The 21620-nt window shown below is 32.2% G+C and overlaps 2 long non-coding RNA genes across 2 annotated transcripts; both read right to left on the reverse strand.

The window, feature by feature from the left end:
* Nucleotides 1-462: 462 nt before the first annotated feature.
* Nucleotides 463-5569, reverse strand: LOC134699230 (uncharacterized). Its single transcript, XR_010103533.1, has 3 exons — nt 5460-5569; nt 1865-1952; nt 463-1170 (listed from the first exon to the last, which is right to left on the reverse strand). It is a non-coding gene; the product is annotated as an uncharacterized LOC134699230 (long non-coding RNA).
* Nucleotides 5570-14706: 9137 nt separating this feature from the next.
* Nucleotides 14707-19620, reverse strand: LOC134699291 (uncharacterized). The gene is made up of 3 exons (XR_010103548.1): nt 19463-19620; nt 15863-15950; nt 14707-15168 (listed from the first exon to the last, which is right to left on the reverse strand). It is a non-coding gene; the product is annotated as an uncharacterized LOC134699291 (long non-coding RNA).
* Nucleotides 19621-21620: the final 2000 nt, after the last annotated feature.

A 21620-nucleotide genomic window follows, 5' to 3' on the forward strand; every position in this document is an offset into this window, starting at 1 on the left:
AATTCTTTTTCCTTAGAGGAAATTCTTTTTCCTTAGAGGAAATTCTTTTTCCTTAGAGGAAATTCTTTTTCCTTTGAGGAAATTTGCAGCTTCAAATTTTCCTTTGAGGAAATACTTTTTCCTGTGAGGAAATTTGTAGCTTCCCATTTTCCTTGGAGGAAATACTTTTTCCTGTGAGGAAATTTTTGACAAACACTTTTCCTTGGAGGAAAATTCAAGACAACAAATTTCCTCTAAGGAAATCATTGTTCTTCAAATTTCCTCCATGGAAATTTCTCAACATCAAATTTCCCTTAGGGAAATGTTTTTCATTATTTTTACTTGTTAAACATTTCTTCACTACACCATGTATACAAACAGTATGAATATAATTATTAAGACTGTATAATTGATGCAAATGATATTTAAAACTTTAATAAATGTTTGACTCAACATTTTAATGACATTGAAAAAAATACAGTCTGACTGTTTAGATCTAGGTATTGTTTATACTTTTTATATAAATTTAACTTTGATTTATAATTTTTTTTTAGCAAATGCTTCTGTTTTCTTTGTAATTGTTTCAATGCGATACATTAATAAGCAACCAATTTGAATGTCATTATATCATTTGTGGTGTTCTAAAGAATTTGTTTATATATTTGCAGATTAAATAATAAAATAAACACTTTTCGTGTTATTTTAAATTAGAATTTCTTCTGTTTCAGCTTGTGTACAGTTATTCAATCCACTATGTAAGAATTCAGTGAATACATTATTCCATTCACTAAACAATTCCCTTCAATTCTAAGAGAAATCATTTTTGCAAATTGTTCTTCAATGATCTTCTTCTGTATATTTGATATGAGGGAGTGATGTAAATGAGTGGATAAAACTGGTGTTCCTTTTTTCAACAACAAAATAGTATTTGTTCTGCATTCTCCTTTCTTTTGATTAAGATATGTTGTTGCTTCTATGCAATAGTGTTTTTGTGTATCTATGATAGAACTCCATTTTGTTTTATATGGTCATTATCATGTGATAATGTTGAAATTTCCTATTTCTTTTTTGCAGGAAAGCACACATTCCATTTCAAATTAATCCAATTATGCACTATGTAAATAAATTTCAACTTTAAGTTTCCTCTTCAGTAATGACCTATTGATCATGAAAACCAAGATGTCTGATCACCTATAAATACACAAAATAAACAAATAAAATGTTATAAATGGAGAGAGAAACAGCAATAAATGTTTTTCATGTGTATCTTTCCTTATTAAAATACATTAAGTAAACTTGAACTCGAGAAAAATAAATAACTGAGATGTAGACTAGAAAGTATAAAATGCCAAATAAAGTATTCATGAAAAATTAGTTGATTTACAGTAGTCAAGTCCATGTTTGCAGGAAATTTACATCATTGGTTGTCTGGTGGAGAGTTGTCTTATTGGCAATCATACCACATCTTATTTTTATATAACCTTGCCATATTCCTATTGTGCCTGTCCAAAGTTCAGAGCCTGTAGCTTTTGTCAGTTTAGTCTGACACTAAAATTTAGTGGTTGTTGTTGTTGTTGTTTCATACCAGTCATATTTATTTTTTGTAATTTATTTTGTTATAAACTAGGCAATTAGCATGATTAGTTTTACAGTTTGGATTGATTCAATGTTTCATCTTTAGGTCTTTTATAGCTGCCTACTTTGACTATAGTATAGGGTATGGATTTTCTTATTATTGAAGGTCGTAACAGGCCTACAATTGCTTTCTCAAAGCCATGATAGTTTTCATATTTAATATACCACATCTTTGAATTTTTATAGTAATCATGATACAAGTAATCATCTTTCAAGTTCAATAACTTTTTAAAATTAAAAGGTGCCTTACCATTTAGGTTAAGTTGGCTTCTGCAAATTTTACATTGCCTATCATTTCTGCTGTATATTATTTCTCTGTATCTTCTATAGTTCTTGTCCTATACATAAAAGAGTATAAGTTGAATGACATCTTGCATCAATATTTTTTTCTGTTTAATGTACATTTATATGTATATTAATGTGTGTTTAATAAAAAAACTAAACCATGAGTGCTTGATAAGCTTCTTGCCCTTATAGCTGGTCTGTAAGCTTTAAATGAATTTTATTGATCGACTAAAAAACTATGAGCACTGCGCAAATAAGACCCCTGCCCTCCAAAAAAAAAAAAAACATGCACAAACAGTGGTATTCATTGACATAAAACATGTGTATAATTTGGCTCAATTTATAGATCTCTCAAGTGACTATAAGTTTAAGGCTGCGATTTTTTTGACAAATACATTTCTAAAACCTTTCAAAGATTTTGAAAATGGACAAATTTTAAATAACTTTGCAACAACTAAAGTTCCTTAACTCTGCATCTTATCAAAAAATATACATGATAAATAGGGAATGATACTCCAGCTTGAATATTATTCAAAGTTTTAAAGGAACATAACTGAAGAACTGTAAAAGTTTTACTACCAAAATTTGAAATTGATCTGATTAAAATTGTGATAAAAAGTATTGTTTTAAAGTTTAATAAAATTTGGTTGAGGGAAACTTAAGTTAGAAGGCCGAAACATTTTTTTCCATTTTTAAAGAACATAACTATAGAATTTAGTAAAAGAGACACTACCAAAATTAAAACTTAATCTGTATTTTGTGGTGATAAGCATTGTGTATTGATTTCATAACATTTGGTTGAGACAAACTAAAGTTTAGAAAACAGGAAACCAAAAATTCAGCATATTTTCCCCATTTCTAAAGGGGCATAACTCTGATACTCTAGTACAGTAACACTGACATCACCAAAATTCAAACTTGATCTGAGTATTGTGATAACAAGCTTTTGTAAAAGTTTAATAGATTTTGGTTGAGGCAAACTAAAGTAATGTAAGAGAACAAAAAACAACTTTGGGACAGACGGACAAACGATCAAGTGTTAAACATTATGCCCCCTCCACTTTGGGTCATAATAATAAAAAGGGTGTTTATGTCAAGATATAAAAACAATTCACCAAAGTTTCATAAAAATTTGTGAAAGCATTCTTGAGACTATCCTAATCCCAAGTCATGATAGTACAATGACATAAATCAGATTCTTTTTTTAAATTAAAAGGAAAATTATCATGTTTATGTTATACAAAAATAATTCACCAAGTTTCATGAAAATTGCTCAAAGCATTATTAAAAGTATACGTACTGGAAAATCCCCCCTTTTATGAATAAAATCCCTAACTTTAAATTAAAAATTTAAAATCCCTAAAAATTTAAAAGGACCTTAATTATCATGATTATATGTGACTTGTTATTTAACATAACAAAAAAAACAAAGGCAATGAAAGAGAAACTGACAATGCCAAGGCAAAACATAAGATGCAGAAAAGAAAAACAAAACAAAACACTTAGCAACACCAACATCACCAAAAAACAAGTGTTGAATTTATGTGCTCAGTCAGTCAGTGAGAGTTCGCAGATCCTGACCTACTATATCTATGCTTAAAAACCTAAACATCATATAGTTCTAAACATATTTTGTAAATTTATACTTGATTAACAAGTGAAACTGCGAGCTACTGCTCACTGATGATACCCCCGACGCAAGTGGATAATATAAATAGTGTTAACAGGAAGTAGTCGAGTGATGAATCTGAAAACGCATCACACGGTATAGCTGACTTATATAAATCCTGAAACCAAATTTCAGAAATCCTTGTATTGTAGTTCCTGAGAAAAATGTGACGAAAATGTTCAACTTGGCTATCATGTGTAAAATCATACAAGTGTTCGGTTAACAGGAAGTTGACAAGTGATCAATCTGAAAACGCATCACACGGTATAAATGACTTAGATAAACCCTGAAACCAAATTTCAGAAATCCTTGTATTGTAGTTCCTGAGAAAAATGGGACGAAAAATATTCATGGGACGGACTGACTGACGGACGGACGGACTCACAGACAGAGGTAAAACAGTATACCCCCCTTTTTTGAAAGGGGGGCAGTCAGGGGTACTACTTGTACAAGTGTATTTTATTTACTTGAAGAAGTAAAAATAAATATAACATATAAGTAAATTTGTACGATACTTATACAAGTGAATTTTATTTACTTGTATAGGTAAAAAAAAATATTGACTGAGTTGTGTCCCTTAGACATTCAGATTTTTTTACTTGTAGAAGTAAACAAGTCATCCTATCTTCTTTTATTGAAATCCTTGGATTTCTTTGCTCTAATAGAATTTTAAATTATCTGCTCTTTGCAGATGTCTTTACTAATCATTTAAGTGCAATTTCATGGACAATGAAAACCCCATTTGTCTGGTATCTTCAGAACACAGTCACTGCTCATTTACAAGCTCCCAAGGAGCAATTTTTAAAGGCTTTGCACAAATACTTCAGATCTTTGCGCAATCAGTTTCTTTGTTGAACTAATGAGATGAAACATTGAACTTTAATTAAAAAATTTGAGCAAACCTGGGAAAAATCATTAAAGGCATGATTATACATCTCAAAACTTGAGGATTTTTGTTGGATTGTAAGAAAAATTTACTTATACAAGTAAATTTTTGAGAAAATGAAGGGGAGATTATTTAAACATTATTTATTTACTTACATATGTATATTTGTTTTTACTTCTTCAAGTAAATAAAATACACTTGTACAAGTAGTACCCCTGACTGGGGGGTATGAAAAGTTGTCATAAATAGCATAGACACCTTTGAGTTTTGAGAACCACATGTGTTAATTGTGCGAGTATAATCATTGATAATCATGCAAAAGATTGACTTTTAAAAGCCTATATATTGAAATTTTCTGAAAAAAATTGCATTCATTTATTAATATGACCAATTTCAAGAAATGCACAGTGATGCGAGATGATTTATATAATTGTAATTTCAGGAATTTACAGTAAAGGCTTTTATCCCCACTGCATTTTGCACTTTTTCTTATTCAGGAGCTAGAAGTTATGGCCTTTGTGACCTTTGTATGATTTTTATTTTAGTTTCTTTTTTTTTGTATTGAAGAGTTTAGTATGACGTCCATTATTACTCAACTAGTATACATTTTTGTTTAATGGCAAGCTAAAGCATGACTCACAGGCACGGATCCAGGGGGGCTGAGGGTTGGACATGTTGGAAGCCCCCCTTTCTTTAATGGACGATCAATGCATTTGAATGGGGACATGTAGTTTGACACCCCCCCAAATTTGTCCTGCGTTAGGAACCCCTTTATATGACTCAGGATCCACCCCAGTCTCAGGTTTTGGGATCTTCTCGTTGCAATGAAGACCCATTGGTGACCTATGGCTGTTATCTGCTCTTTGGTCATGTTGTTATCTCTTTGATACATTCCCCATTTCCATTTCAATTTTCTTTTCAGTTCTATTATAAATATTAGAAACGAGTTTGGCGCGTTTACAAAAATATAATTGTCTGTGCTGACAGGGGAGTATGTGTGCATACCAATATTTAAATTTTCTAGGCCTTCTTTTTGAATATTTTGTGCATTTCTTGGTAAAATACTGTCAGACCTCGAGTGCTGTTGTTTTACAAAAACGGTCAAGTAATGTAGGGGAAAGTTCAGTTCAGTTTCTTGTATATTCCTCCATTAAATGTGGAGCACTACCCAAAAGGGTATAGTTTGAGCAACTATTTACACCTTAAAACATAGGGAAACAATTAATTAAATTATATACAGATGACTGAATTTGGTTATAATGATCACTAAATAATAGATATCATAATTAATTCATAGGATTGTCATCATAAAGTTTTTAAAAATATATAATAGTTTATATGTGCTAGGGTGTAGGAAAGTGTTAAAAAACAACTGCATATACATGTATTTACAAGAATTAAAATGGTCAAAAGTTTAAAATTACTTATAATCATAGCTGAGAGTGCTATACATATATCAGGAATAATAATGAAAATTTCCTGTAAGACTTATGTAAAGTGGTTGGGGTTTGGACAAAATTTAAGGTATAATATATACAAAAATTTTCTTTACAGTTTAATTTCTATATGGAGATCTTGTCATTACTCTTTTTAAATTATAACTGATATCTTACAATTTTAAAGTGAGGATTTATTTTCAAAACTTATAAGCCGTAAAATAGTTGGATGGTATACCATTTGTAAGTAACAATTTTAAGAAGTTTACTTATACTGTACTTGTGATCAGGTTTTTTATCCTTTTTGTGCGCAGCAAGTGCATCTCATAACACATATTTCTAGCCAAAGTTTCAATGTTTTCATACACAGTTGGGTAACAGTTTATGTCCTTGCTAGTACAGTCTATTATGAGCTGCAGTAAATTCCCTTGTTGTTTGATCTTCTTGTATGTTGACGTATCAATTTCATCCATTGTCTGTTCGATTTTTGAGCAGTATTTAGATCTTATTTGCTCTAGTTCTTTGCAGTGTAGAATAAAATGTTCTAGATCTTCATTTTCCTGTTCGCAAATTGTACACATAGGGTTAACTTTTGGATCGAACTTAGCTCTTTTGGCTTGGAATATGTACGTTTGAGTACTTATTCTTGCTTTTATTTCTCCTGCCTTTACATCTTTACTATTGTTTTTTACACTTTTCCATATATTGTGAGCTTCATTTAATGGATTGTTCTGTATCTCTATGTATTTAAGTGATGTTTTTTCCATTTTTTCATTATGACATTCATTTTTCCAGTATTCCTTGATCTTTATTCCTACTAGTCTTTTCCATTCCATTTTATTCAGTGGATTTTCTATGTAGTAGCTACTGGATTTCAAATTGTATTTTGATAGAGTTTTTTCTACTCTGTTGATAAAGTCTTTTCCTCTTTGGTCTGAGAATACTATTTGTCGGCGCAGAATTTCACATTCTATGGTTCCTGGATTTCGAACAATATTCATGAAGAAGGTAAGTACATTTTTGTCTAATGTGATGGCAATAGGTTCTGCTCCTACCAGGGTATATACAGCCATATTTGCTGTATTATTTGGAAGTCCTTGAATTTGTCGGAGGATTTTTCTCTCTGCCAGTTCTAGCATATCCTTTTCTTTTGCAAGTAAGTTCATCACCTCAAGTCCATATATGCTTCTTGGTACTGCATATGTTCTCCATAGCTTGTATGCAACCATGGGTGAGAATCCCCTTCTGACATGTAACCCAGCTCCAAGAAGGCTGTATATTGTTGCCCTTCCGGTTCTTATTCTTTCTGAGATATTTGCACGGTTTTGCTCGTTTCTTTTGATACCTAGATGTTTGGTTTCATTGGTTATATTGATGTCATTGTCTTCAAATTTCAACGTTGATATGTTTGAGCCTTTTGCATTGTATAGAACCGCTTCAGATTTAGTTGGATTGATTTTGACTAGATCTCTGCTCGTATGGTGTTGTACGATGTCTAATATTCCTTGTGCATCTGCAGTACTATTTGCCAGGACAGCAATGTCATCGGCACATGTTGGTGCAGGGACTTGTATATCACCAATACATGCTCCAAGTCCATTTTTTAATATGCTATCAAGTATGACGTTGTTGTAGCATTTATATAGCGTTGTAGATAGTTTTGCACCTTGTTGAATTCCTTGTAGAACCATGACATCTTCTGTACATTGCCCTTCCCATTTAACCTTGATGCTCATTCCTTTATACAAGTTTCTCAGTAATATCCAGAGTTTTCCTTTTATTCCATAATGGTACAGTTTGTTGAATAGTATTTCATGGTTTAGCTTGTCAAATGCCTTTTCTGCGTCAAGAGTTACTAAGATCAGCAGTATCTTTAATTTCTTACTTTCTTCGATTGCTTCTGATGTGAGGAATGCTGCACATAGTGATGATACTCCTTCTGTAAAGCCTCTTTGCAGGGAGTTTTGTATGTTGTTAAATACAGAGTCAACTCTATCCTTCAATATACTTTGTAATATTTTTGCAAAGGTTTTAGTTACAGTTATTCCTCTATAGCTAGATGGTAATGTTTTGTCTTTTTCTTTCTTTAAGATTGGTGTTAGAATCCCTGTCTTTAGGAAGATTGGTACATCCAAATAGGTTAAGATTAAATTTAGCAAATGTACTATAAAGGGAGTTAACTCTTCCATCCCATGTTTGTAGTGTTCTGCCGAAATTCCATCTTCATCGGGTGCTTTTCCTGCTTTAAGTTTTTCTATAGCTTTATTTACTTCCTTTACATTAACAAGATCTATGCCTTGACCTTTTTCCCTTTCTATGGATTCTATTATATTGTTTTGTATCTCTACTAGCTCTAGTTTTTCAGTGTCAAAATTTTCCTCTATTGTTGGAGTAGCTAGTTGTTGGAAATGTTCTTGCCAGATGTTCATTATGCTTGGTCCATCTTCTGCAGTCTTTTCGTTTAGTTTCAGTATCTTGGTATTAATAAGTGGTGTTTTTCGTTGCATGTTGATAAGCTTGTAAAAAAGTTTTGTATCTGAGTTTGAAGCTTTCATAATTTTTCCCGCTGTTGATTCTCTCTGCGAGGCATAGGCTTGTCTTTGTGCTTTTCGAAGTATTCTCTTTGCAGCTGTCATTTTGATTTTGAGCTCATTACTTCTTTCTTGAGGTGCTCCATGTTGCCTCCAAACTTTAAATGCATTTTTTGATTGCTTTGATGCCTTATCTATTTGTTCATTCCATATCGCCTTTCCCTTTGATTTGATTTTGATTTTTCTTCTATACTTTGGGATTGCTGCTTCTCCGGCTTTATGTAGCAGTTTTTCTAGATTTTTTATATCTTTCTCAATAATTCCTTTTGATTTTTGCATGAGTTTTGGAAGTTCTTTATTGATGACTTCCTTATAAATTTGATGGTCGCAGTCAGTCCATTTAGGTTTTGCTATGATAGTTGTTGCTTTTTCCCTGACTTTTTTCAGTTGGCTGTTCAGTGTCAAGATAACAGGTACATGGTCCGAGGTATTCTCTGGGTCAGTATCAAGGACATCAATTTGTCTGATTTTGTTAATGATTTCTGAGTTACTTTTGAAGAGGAAGTAATCAATTTGTCCTTTCGACATACCATTCTGGTGATAAAATGTCTCTTTTACTGGGCATTTCTCAGTATTTCCTATACATTTTTCCTTGCAGAAAGTCTTTAGGATTTTATCATGAGGTGTCGAGCTTCTATCCAGGGACCCGTTCATGTCTCCACATACTATAATTTCGTGTGTGTCTTTATATTTCTCTATCATTTCATCAATTTGAGCCAATGTGTCTTTGTATTCGATGTCTGCATTTTTGCTATCTGATGGCATATATACATTTATAAGACATATTGGTTTGTCTCCTTGTTGAATATGTATGGCTTGTATTCTAAAGAAACGAACTAAAAAGACCAAAATAAGCCACAACTAATGGGGGTCTCATTGGGGGTTCTGTTCACGGATACCGCTTAGTTACTATTTATTTTTTTAGATTCCCGCATGATGCCATTACGCTTACACTATATAAGTGAACAATTCTGATATTTTTGTAATTTCCCATGCATGTATGTCCCGCTAAACTTCATTTCGCGTTTTCACGGCACAATAATTTGAGGGAGGATATAGGACCTTTATCGGGACTCTGGGATAGGGTGTTTTTAAGCTCTGGATTTCGGGATTGACCCTTTCGGGATCCGATAATTCTTTTTTCGAATTTCGGGACCTCGGGATTTCGTGTTTTTAAGCCCGGGATTTCGGGATTTCGTGTTTTTAAGCTCGGGATTTCGGAATCAGTACCCCTCCTACCCTCCCTCATAATTTGACATTCATGTGTCACGTTTACAAAAAATACGACTCGACAATCCCGAGTCCCGCTCAGACCCCCTTATACATACATAATGAATAGTTTACTAGTCAGTAGTCGGGTCAAATACACATGTATATACTTTTAGACGACCTTAGATTCATTTCACAGCGAAAATACACATTAATATTGAACATTTTAGATCACTTAACATTTAGATTTTATAACTTTTAAAATTAAGACCAAATAGATTTAAGATCATTTAATCGAAAGATGATAATTTGTCAATGAGCAACTGTAACCAGGTACTGCATTTTTTTTTTGCATGCGTCAAGAAACAGTTAAAAGTTAAACTTTTCATCTGGACTTTTTAATTAGTCTGTATACCCTGAGACTACTATAACACAATGTGTTATAGTAGTCTCAGGTATACCGGACCTCTTCTCTATTGTGGGATTGAAAAAAAATCTAAAGTCTCAATAATAAGGCCATTTATTTCGGTGTGTAGAAATACCGCAAAAGATTACTAAGTGCACTAAGAAGAAAGTTTTTGCATTAAGGACACTAAAACGATGTTTTAAGATCACAGCGAGCATGAATATAAGAGGATATGATTAAAAACCTCATATCTATATAGTTAGGTATCAATAGATTTTGTTATTTTGAAGTTTAAATGACTTTTTAATAAACGCGTGCCACTCGCCACGTGACCAACGGTTTATTGCAGATTCCCGAATTATCATTTTCAATCAACCTAATCCAATAAACAATTGTCTTTTGATCGTTACTTATTGATTAATCAATGGTTGTTAACCTAACGGTTTAGCGTGGTATAATTTCAAGTTTATGAAAGAAAAATAAAAAATAAATTTTGTGTTTTAAAACTTTGCCTTTGTTATATATATTTAGTTTTTAAGGAAATTGCTATGCAGGCTTTTTTTTTAATTATCGAACTCTATTTTGAGATACAAATTGAGAAATAAAGGCTTTTGATATTTCATTTCCTTACTAACAACACAAGAGTTCACATACTATCATTATTCCTTGAAAGACATTTGAGAGTATGTGGTGTCCATGGTGTTCTTTAAAATCCGATTACAGAAGTAATATAGAAAAACTCCAAGAGGTAAAATTATTTTACGTTTTAAAAAGAGAATTATAGAATAAATCATAACTGTCTTCTATGAACGATAACTTTAAACTGGTGTCAATGCTTTTTTTTTAACAATTCATCTTTATTTCAACAATTGAAGATGAATACCATTTTATTTTATAATGTAATAAGCACTATGGGCAGGCGCGGATCCAGAGCTTGAAGTGGGGATTTGGGGGGAGGGGTTATGTGAGAAATGTTTAGAACACTAGAAAAGTTTTCTTGTTATACCAAACCATATGTTTTTCAATAAATGGAACACTTTTTGTTCATCCGGCATATGGTTACTATAAATAAACTTTTAAGTATTAATTCTATAAGTTTAATTATTTAATCGAAATATTGATAAATGGCATAGTTCCTGACATTAGAAAAATGAATGAAGTATTGGCAACTGGACGTTAAGCAACCAAATATCAATCCCCAAATATCAATCCTCTCTTTTCCGTGAAGTGTTCACAATTATTTGTCTTTTTAAAATTAAAAGGATGAAAAAATCCCAAACTGAAAAGAGTTGAAAATGCGCTATTACTTTAGAAGTAAAAAATATAGCAGACAGAATAAATACTGCAGAAACAAACAAATGAAAAAAAATAGAGAACAATTTGAAATACCATATACTAGTACATGTTTAATCAGTATACTAGCAGATTATGGCCCCCAGATTATTCACGGTTCAAGGTTGAGCGAACAAGAATTTCTACCGATTATACTAAAGGTGACAATCAACTTTTTGAGGCACGTGTCGAGAAAACATTATAGAAAAGATATAAATTAAAATTATAAAAGGAGTAGTTGTCCGGTTAGGACCGATTTTGGCCTCAAATTTCAGGTTCATTGACGAAAGATTTTGACCACTTTTGAAACACTTAAGTGTCTATTTTATTTGATTCTATTAGTGTATGTGGAAGATTTTCACTGATTTTGTCATTAAAAACGATCCGAGCTCAAATAAGAAAAATCCACCAAATATGCCGGAAAATGTCACTTTTCAGATGGTTTTTGCCATTTAGCATGACTTTATGGTGCCAGTACCCGATATATGTGCCATGTATTGTAAAAAAAAACAACGTATTAATGAAGCTGAAGCATTCAGTCCAAAAAATAACTAAAAGTTTACCTTTAACAATTTTGTAAAACTGCTATATTTTGGGGCCAAAAAGGTGTCTTACCGGACCTTCTCCTTTTACAAAGTCTAATTCTATATGCCATATCCTTTGTGACAGTTGTATCATTCCATCAGGTCCTTAGTGCACATTGTTGTTCTAAGTGCACTAAGGAGGTCCTTTGCGGTGTTTCTACGAACCGCATATATTTGAAGCTGTTCAAAATTCTGTACATTATAGGTACGTGTATCAGATCGGACAATTATTGTCATATATATAAAAAGAATTACTGTATAAGTTATCTAGTATTATGCATATAGCCAGTCAATATTAAAAAAAAAGATGTGGTATGATTGCCAATGAGACAACTATCCACAACAGACCAAAATGACACAAACATCAACAACTATAGGTCACACAAGGTCGTTAAAAACTTCCATTTGTTGTTGTCCTCTAAAAATAAGCTCATAAAAACACGAATCCCCGTTTACTCAATTTCACCTTTATTTGTTAATATTTCTTTATCTTTTTCTTTTGATTTTATCATATCTTTTTTGTGAAATATTTTGTGCGGTCGAACATGAAATTGCCTCCGATGCTACATAGAATATTTGTTTAATGTCATCTGTTGCAATATATGCTAAGTACTACACGTGGACAAGGATTTGTATAGTAGTCTAACTACAAATCCTTGACGTGGACAGAATGTTACCCAGAAAATAAGTTATACACACCCCGATATAACCCCGAGGGCACACGCTACTGTCATATGGAAAATTACTGGGTCACCTGTAAGATGATAATCAGCCATGCAACTAATTGGGTTACTGACCATGTCACTTCAATTTAAAAAGTTTATCGTTAGATATCAAAATGATAAATCTATTTTTAATTTAAAATTTAAGAACTAAAAGATTTATCATTATAATGCAGTGAAATAATTCAACCAAACTCGTATAAAGATTATATACATATTTTTTTAATCTATGCCGGAAAGAATTGAAAAACTGTATTTATAATTTTTAATTTGTTTCATAGAAATCTGTGTAGGTCTCATGAAATGGAACTCACGCATGCCTAATTAAGATTTTTAAATCTATTGAAAAATATAACAAAAATTTAGGTTTGATATTAAATTAAAGTTACCTTTCTGCGCTGTAATTTATTTGATATGACATGAATCAAGCATTTTTTTAAGGGATTTATGGGTTTGTCCATACAACGTATAAAACAAGAAGTGTATGTTATTAGTATTTCACATGCCTTGTTTTCGCCTTGAAGCTCATTATTCAGAGTGTTTCAGACAAGATGATGAAAATAACGTGCAAGATACTTTTTTCGATTATCGTGAAGAGACAATTTTAATTCCCATTCCTCCATGCACTCTACCCCTGTTGAATTGTATATTTATAATTCCTCGTGCTTTTAATTAGCCCCCCCCCCCCCTTTTCGTGGTTACCGTTATGCCAACAAATACCCGAGGCTTGATTTACATGTAAAAATCATGGGCGGATCTAGCCATGATAAAGGGGGTTCCAACTACATGTCTCCATTAAATAAGGGGTGTCATTGCCGCTGGGTTTCTGTTACCCCACCCTTTTCATATAATTTAGATTTCAAAAGTGTATACCTTATTCATATATTGTGTAGGTTAAAATGTTATCTTTTTTCATATTGTTTGCGTTTTGATTGGTGTGTAATGCAACAGTGCAATACCTAAGTGTCAAAAGAGAGTTTTTCACGACCTGTTCACATATTTTTAAGGTTCCTATATTAAAACTTTTCCTGATGCACAGGTAACCTATTCCAACGGAACGTCCTATCACCTTGTATATCTTTTATATATGCTTTGGATTTCAAATATTTTGGCCACGAGCATCACTGAAGAGACATTTATTGTCGAAATGCGCATCTGGTGCAACAAAATTAGTACCGTTGATTTTATTGTATATAGGAACTTGAGAGGATTCCCGAGATTATCATGTATGCAATGATTGCTCACAAAAAGCTAGGGGAGTCCAACCCCGGATTCCATCCCCTTCGACCCGCCACAGAATACAGATATAATTGATAATTGTTATTTAAAAGTCATATACTATACTATAGCCACATAGCCACTATATATATAATATAGTACTAGAACCGAACATCTGTTTTGGGTTATATATACATACACCACATCTTCCTATGTCTATATCTCAGGTCTATATATATAGCTGATTTACCGTAAATAACTGCGAGAAAATGAATAAAACACAAGTTGATAATTGTCTCTTGCTAATTTTAATGAGCATGCAATATTCACTATGATTTACTTGTGATACCACCGACACTAATAATAATTACCTACAAAATAATAGGTGCTCCTTTACTGGGAAGGACATTTCGGATCCGATCAATTTATTGGTTCCATTCCCCCGTTCTACACTTCTCCTCAGAAAAAATGCCTTGCAATGCGTCATAATTATCTGGACTACTAACTTTCTTCCATATAACTTCGAAAACAGACAATAATCTATTTCATTGGATGAGATTGAGCTCACGGAGTTTTTAATAGATTGGTAATTTTTATTTATAGCACAAGTTTACCAAACATTCAAGATTAATCACATTTTTCACCCTACAAATCTGAGACTACTATAATGTGTTACAGTAGTCTCAGTACAAATCAAATGGTTGCCTCCTGACTGACCTACACCTACACTAGCTAAAACATATTCATATTCAGCTTGTGTACAGTTATTCAATCCACTATGTAAGAATTCAGTGAATACATTATTCCATTCACTAAACAATTCCCTTCAATTCTAAGAGAAATCATTTTTGCAAATTGTTCTTCAATGATCTTCTTCTGTATATTTGATATGAGGGAGTGATGTAAATGAGTGGATAAAACTGGTGTTCCTTTTTTCAACAACAAAATAGTATTTGTTCTGCATTCTCCTTTCTTTTGATTAAGATATGTTGTTGCTAATATGCAATAGTGTTTTTGTGTATCTATGATAGAACTCCATTTTGTTTTATATGGTCATTATCATGTGATAATGTTGAAATTTCCTATTTCTTTTTTGCAGGAAAGCACACATTCCATTTCAAATTAATCCAATTATGCACTATGTAAATAAATTTCAACTTTAAGTTTCCTCTTCAGTAATGACCTATTGATCATGAAAACCAAGATGTCTGATCACCTATAAATACACAAAATAAACAAATAAAATGTTATAAATGGAGAGAGAAACAGCAATAAATGTTTTTCATGTGTATCTTTCCTTATTAAAATACATTAAGTAAACTTGAACTCGAGAAAAATAAATAACTGAGATGTAGACTAGAAAGTATAAAATGCCAAATAAAGTATTCATGAAAAATTAGTTGATTTACAGTAGTCAAGTCCATGTTTGCAGGAAATTTACATCATTGGTTGTCTGGTGGAGAGTTGTCTTATTGGCAATCATACCACATCTTATTTTTATATAACCTTGCCATATTCCTATTGTGCCTGTCCAAAGTTCAGAGCCTGTAGCTTTTGTCAGTTTAGTCTGACACTAAAATTTAGTGGTTGTTGTTGTTGTTGTTTCATACCAGTCATATTTATTTTTTGTAATTTATTTTGTTATAAACTAGGCAATTAGCATGATTAGTTTTACAGTTTGGATTGATTCAATGTTTCATCTTTAGGTCTTTTATAGCTGCCTACTTTGACTATAGTATAGGGTATGGATTTTCTCATTATTGAAGGTCGTAACAGGCCTACAATTGCTTTCTCAAAGCCATGATAGTTTTCATATTTAATATACCACATCTTTGAATTTTTATAGTAATCATGATACAAGTAATCATCTTTCAAGTTCAATAACTTTTTAAAATTAAAAGGTGCCTTACCATTTAGGTTAAGTTGGCTTCTGCAAATTTTACATTGCCTATCATTTCTGCTGTATATTATTTCTCTGTATCTTCTATAGTTCTTGTCCTATACATAAAAGAGTAAAAGTTGAATGACATCTTGCATCAATATTTTTTTCTGTTTAATGTACATTTATATGTATATTAATGTGTGTTTAATAAAAAAACTAAACCATGAGTGCTTGATAAGCTTCTTGCCCTTATAGCTGGTCTGTAAGCTTTAAATGAATTTTATTGATCGACTAAAAAACTATGAGCACTGCGCAAATAAGACCCCTGCCCTCCAAAAAAAAAAAAACATGCACAAACAGTGGTATTCATTGACATAAAACATGTGTATAATTTGGCTCAATTTATAGATCTCTCAAGTGACTATAAGTTTAAGGCTGTGATTTTTTTGACAAATACATTTCTAAAACCTTTCAAAGATTTTGAAAATGGACAAATTTTAAATAACTTTGCAACAACTAAAGTTCCTTAACTCTGCATCTTATCAAAAAATATACATGATAAATAGGGAATGATACTCCAGCTTGAATATTATTCAAAGTTTTAAAGGAACATAACTGAAGAACTGTAAAAGTTTTACTACCAAAATTTGAAATTGATCTGATTAAAATTGTGATAAAAAGTATTGTTTTAAAGTTTAATAAAATTTGGTTGAGGGAAACTTAAGTTAGAAGGCCGAAACATTTTTTTCCATTTTTAAAGAACATAACTATAGAATTTAGTAAAAGAGACACTACCAAAATTAAAACTTAATCTGTATTTTGTGGTGATAAGCATTGTGTATTGATTTCATAACATTTGGTTGAGACAAACTAAAGTTTAGAAAACAGGAAACCAAAAATTCAGCATATTTTCCCCATTTCTAAAGGGGCATAACTCTGATACTCTAGTACAGTAACACTGACATCACCAAAATTCAAACTTGATCTGAGTATTGTGATAACAAGCTTTTGTAAAAGTTTAATAGATTTTGGTTGAGGCAAACTAAAGTAATGTAAGAGAACAAAAAACAACTTTGGGACAGACGGACAAACGATCAAGTGTTAAACATTATGCCCCCTCCACTTTGGGTCATAATAATAAAAAGGGTGTTTATGTCAAGATATAAAAACAATTCACCAAAGTTTCATAAAAATTTGTGAAAGCATTCTTGAGACTATCCTAATCCCAAGTCATGATAGTACAATGACATAAATCAGATTCTTTTTTTAAATTAAAAGGAAAATTATCATGTTTATGTTATACAAAAATAATTCACCAAGTTTCATGAAAATTGCTCAAAGCATTATTAAAAGTATACGTACTGGAAAATCCCCCCTTTTATGAATAAAATCCCTAACTTTAAATTAAAAATTTAAAATCCCTAAAAATTAAAAAGGACCTTAATTATCATGATTATATGTGACTTGTTATTTAACATAACAAAAAAAACAAAGGCAATGAAAGAGAAACTGACAATGCCAAGGCAAAACATAAGATGCAGAAAAGAAAAACAAAACAAAACACTTAGCAACACCAACATCACCAAAAAACAAGTGTTGAATTTATGTGCTCAGTCAGTCAGTGAGAGTTCGCAGATCCTGACCTACTATATCTATGCTTAAAAACCTAAAAATCATACAGTTCTAAACATATTTTGTAAATTTATACTTGATTAACAAGTGAAACTGCGAGCTACTGCTCACTGATGATACCCCCGACGCAAGTGGATAATATAAATAGTGTTAACAGGAAGTTGTCGAGTGATGAATCTGAAAACGCATCACACGGTATAGCTGACTTATATAAATCCTGAAACCAAATTTCAGAAATCCTTGTATTGTAGTTCCTGAGAAAAATGTGACGAAAATTTTCAACTTGGCTATCATGTGTAAAATCATACAAGTGTTCGGTTAACAGGAAGTTGACAAGTGATCAATCTGAAAACGCATCACACGGTATAAATGACTTAGATAAACCCTGAAACCAAATTTCAGAAATCCTTGTATTGTAGTTCCTGAGAAAAATGGGACGAAAAATATTCATGGGACGGACTGACTGACGGACGGACGGACTCACAGACAGAGGTAAAACAGTATACCCCCCTTTTTTGAAAGGGGGGCAGTCAGGGGTACTACTTGTACAAGTGTATTTTATTTACTTGAAGAAGTAAAAATAAATATAACATATAAGTAAATTTGTACGATACTTATACAAGTGAATTTTATTTACTTGTATAGGTAAAAAAAAATATTGACTGAGTTATGTCCCTTAGACATTCAGATTTTTTTACTTGTAGAAGTAAACAAGTCATCCTATCTTCTTTTATTGAAATCCTTGGATTTCTTTGCTCTAATAGAATTTTAAATTATCTGCTCTTTGCAGATGTCTTTACTAATCATTTAAGTGCAATTTCATGGACAATGAAAACCCCATTTGTCTGGTATCTTCAGAACACAGTCACTGCCCATTTACAAGCTCCCAAGGAGCAATTTTTAAAGGCCTTGCACAAATACTTCAGATCTTTGCGCAATCAGTTTCTTTGTTGAACTAATGAGATGAAACATTGAACTTTAATTAAAAAATTTGAGCAAACCTGGGAAAAATCATTAAAGGCATGATTATACATCTCAAAACTTGAGGATTTTTGTTGGATTGTAAGAAAAATTTACTTATACAAGTAAATTTTTGAGAAAATGAAGGGGAGATTATTTAAACATTATTTATTTACTTACATATGTATATTTGTTTTTACTTCTTCAAGTAAATAAAATACACTTGTACAAGTAGTACCCCTGACTGGGGGGTATGAAAAGTTGTCATAAATAGCATAGACACCTTTGAGTTTTGAGAACCACATGTGTTAATTGTGCGAGTATAATCATTGATAATCATGCAAAAGATTGACTTTTAAAAGCCTATATATTAAAATTTTCTGAAAAAAATTGCATTCATTTATTAATATGACCAATTTCAAGAAATGCACAGTGATGCGAGATGATTTATATAATTGTAATTTCAGGAATTTACAGTAAAGGCTTTTATCCCCACTGCATTTTGCACTTTTTCTTATTCAGGAGCTAGAAGTTATGGCCTTTGTGACCTTTGTATGATTTTTATTTTAGTTTCTTTTTTTTTGTATTGAAGAGTTTAGTATGACGTCCATTATTACTCAACTAGTATACATTTTTGTTTAATGGCAAGCTAAAGCATGACTCACAGGCACGGATCCAGGGGGGCTGAGGGTTGGACATGTTGGAAGCCCCCCTTTCTTTAATGGACGATCAATGCATTTGAATGGGGACATGTAGTTTGACACCCCCCCCCCCCCAAATTTGTCCTGCGTTAGGAACCCCTTTATATGACTCAGGATCCACCCCAGTCTCAGGTTTTGGGATCTTCTCGTTGCAATGAAGACCCATTGGTGACCTATGGCTGTTATCTGCTCTTTGGTCATGTTGTTATCTCTTTGATACATTCCCCATTTCCATTTCAATTTTCTTTTCAGTTCTATTATAAATATTAGAAACGAGTTTGGCGCGTTTACAAAAATATAATTGTCTGTGCTGACAGGGGAGTATGTGTGCATACCAATATTTAAATTTTCTAGGCCTTCTTTTTGAATATTTTGTGCATTTCTTGGTAAAATACTGTCAGACCTCGAGTGCTGTTGTTTTACAAAAACGGTCAAGTAATGTAGGGGAAAGAAACGAACTAAAAAGACCAAAATAAGCCACAACTAATGGGGGTCTCATTGGGGGTTCTGTTCACGGATACCGCTTAGTTACTATTTATTTTTTTAGATTCCCGCATGATGCCATTACGCTTACACTATATAAGTTAACAATTCTGATATTTTTGTAATTTCCCATGCATGTATGTCCCGCTAAACTTTATTTCGCGTTTTCACGGCACAATAATTTGAGGGAGGATATAGGACCTTTATCGGGACTCTGGGATCGGGTGTTTTTAAGCTCTGGATTTCGGGATTGACCCTTTCGGGATCCGATAATTCTTTTTTCGAATTTCGGGACCTCGGGATTTCGTGTTTTTAAGCCCGGGATTTCGGGATTTCGTGTTTTTAAGCTCGGGATTTCGGAATCAGTACCCCTCCTACCCTCCCTCATAATTTGACATTCATGTGTCACGTTTACAAAAAATACGACTCGACAATCCCGAGTCCCGCTCAGACCCCCTTATACATACATAATGAATAGTTTACTAGTCAGTAGTCGGGTCAAATACACATGTATATACTTTTAGACGACCTTAGATTCATTTCACAGCGAAAATACACATTAATATTGAACATTTTAGATCACTTCACATTTAGATTTTATAACTTTTAAAATTAAGACCAAATAGATTTAAGATCATTTAATCGAAAGATGATAATTTGTCAATGAGCAACTGTAACCAGGTACTGCATTTTTTTTTTGCATGCGTCAAGAAACAGTTAAAAGTTAAACTTTTCATCTGGACTTTTTAATTAGTCTGTATACCCTGAGACTACTATAACACAATGTGTTATAGTAGTCTCAGGTATACCGGACCTCTTCTCTATTGTGGGATTGAAAAAAAATCTAAAGTCTCAATAATAAGGCCATTTATTTCGGTGTGTAGAAATACTGCAAAAGATTTCTAAGTGCACTAAGAAGAAAGTTTTTGCATTAAGGACACTAAAACGATGTTTTAAGATCACAGCGAGCATGAATATAAGAGGATATGATTAAAAACCTCATATCTATATAGTTAGGTATCAATAGATTTTGTTATTTTGAAGTTTAAATGACTTTTTAATAAACGCGTGCCACTCGCCACGTGACCAACGGTTTATTGCAGATTCCCGAATTATCATGTTCAATCAACCTAATCCAATAAACAATTGTCTTTTGATCGCTACTTATTGATTAATCAATGGTTGTTAACCTAACGGTTTAGCGTGGTATAATTTCAAGTTTATGAAAGAAAAATAAAAAATAAATTTTGTGTTTTAAAACTTTGCCTTTGTTATATATATTTAGTTTTTAAGGAAATTGCTATGCAAGCTTTTTTTTTAATTATCGAACTCTATTTTGAGATAAAAATTGAGAAATAAAGGCTTTTGATATTTCATTTCCTTACTAACAACACAAGAGTTCACATACTATCATTATTCCTTGAAAGACATTTGAGAGTATGTGGTGTCCATGGTGTTCTTTAAAATCCGATTACAGAAGTAATATAGAAAAACTCCAAGAGGTAAAATTATTTTACGTTTTAAAAAGAGAATTATAGAATAAATCATAACTGTCTTCTATGAACGATAACTTTAAACTGGTGTCAATGCTTTTTTTTTAACAATTCATCTTTATTTCAACAATTGAAGATGAATACCATTTTATTTTATAATGTAATAAGCACTATGGGCAGGCGCGGATCCAGAGCTTGAAGTGGGGATTTGGGGGGAGGGGTTATGTGAGAAATGTTTAGAACACTAGAAAAGTTTTCTTGTTATACCAAACCATATGTTTTTCAATAAATGGAACACTTTTTGTTCATCCGGCATATGGTTACTATAAATAAACTTTTAAGTATTAATTCTATAAGTTTAATTATTTAATCGAAATATTGATAAATGGCATAGTTCCTGACATTAGAAAAATGAATGAAGTATTGGCAACTGGACGTTAAGCAACCAAATATCAATCCCCAAATATCAATCCTCACTTTTCCGTGAAGTGTTCACAATTATTTGTCTTTTTAAAAT

This window comes from Mytilus trossulus, unplaced genomic scaffold (genome assembly GCF_036588685.1).
Source record: "Mytilus trossulus isolate FHL-02 unplaced genomic scaffold, PNRI_Mtr1.1.1.hap1 h1tg000050l__unscaffolded, whole genome shotgun sequence".
Lineage (NCBI taxonomy): Eukaryota > Metazoa > Mollusca > Bivalvia > Mytilida > Mytilidae > Mytilus > Mytilus trossulus.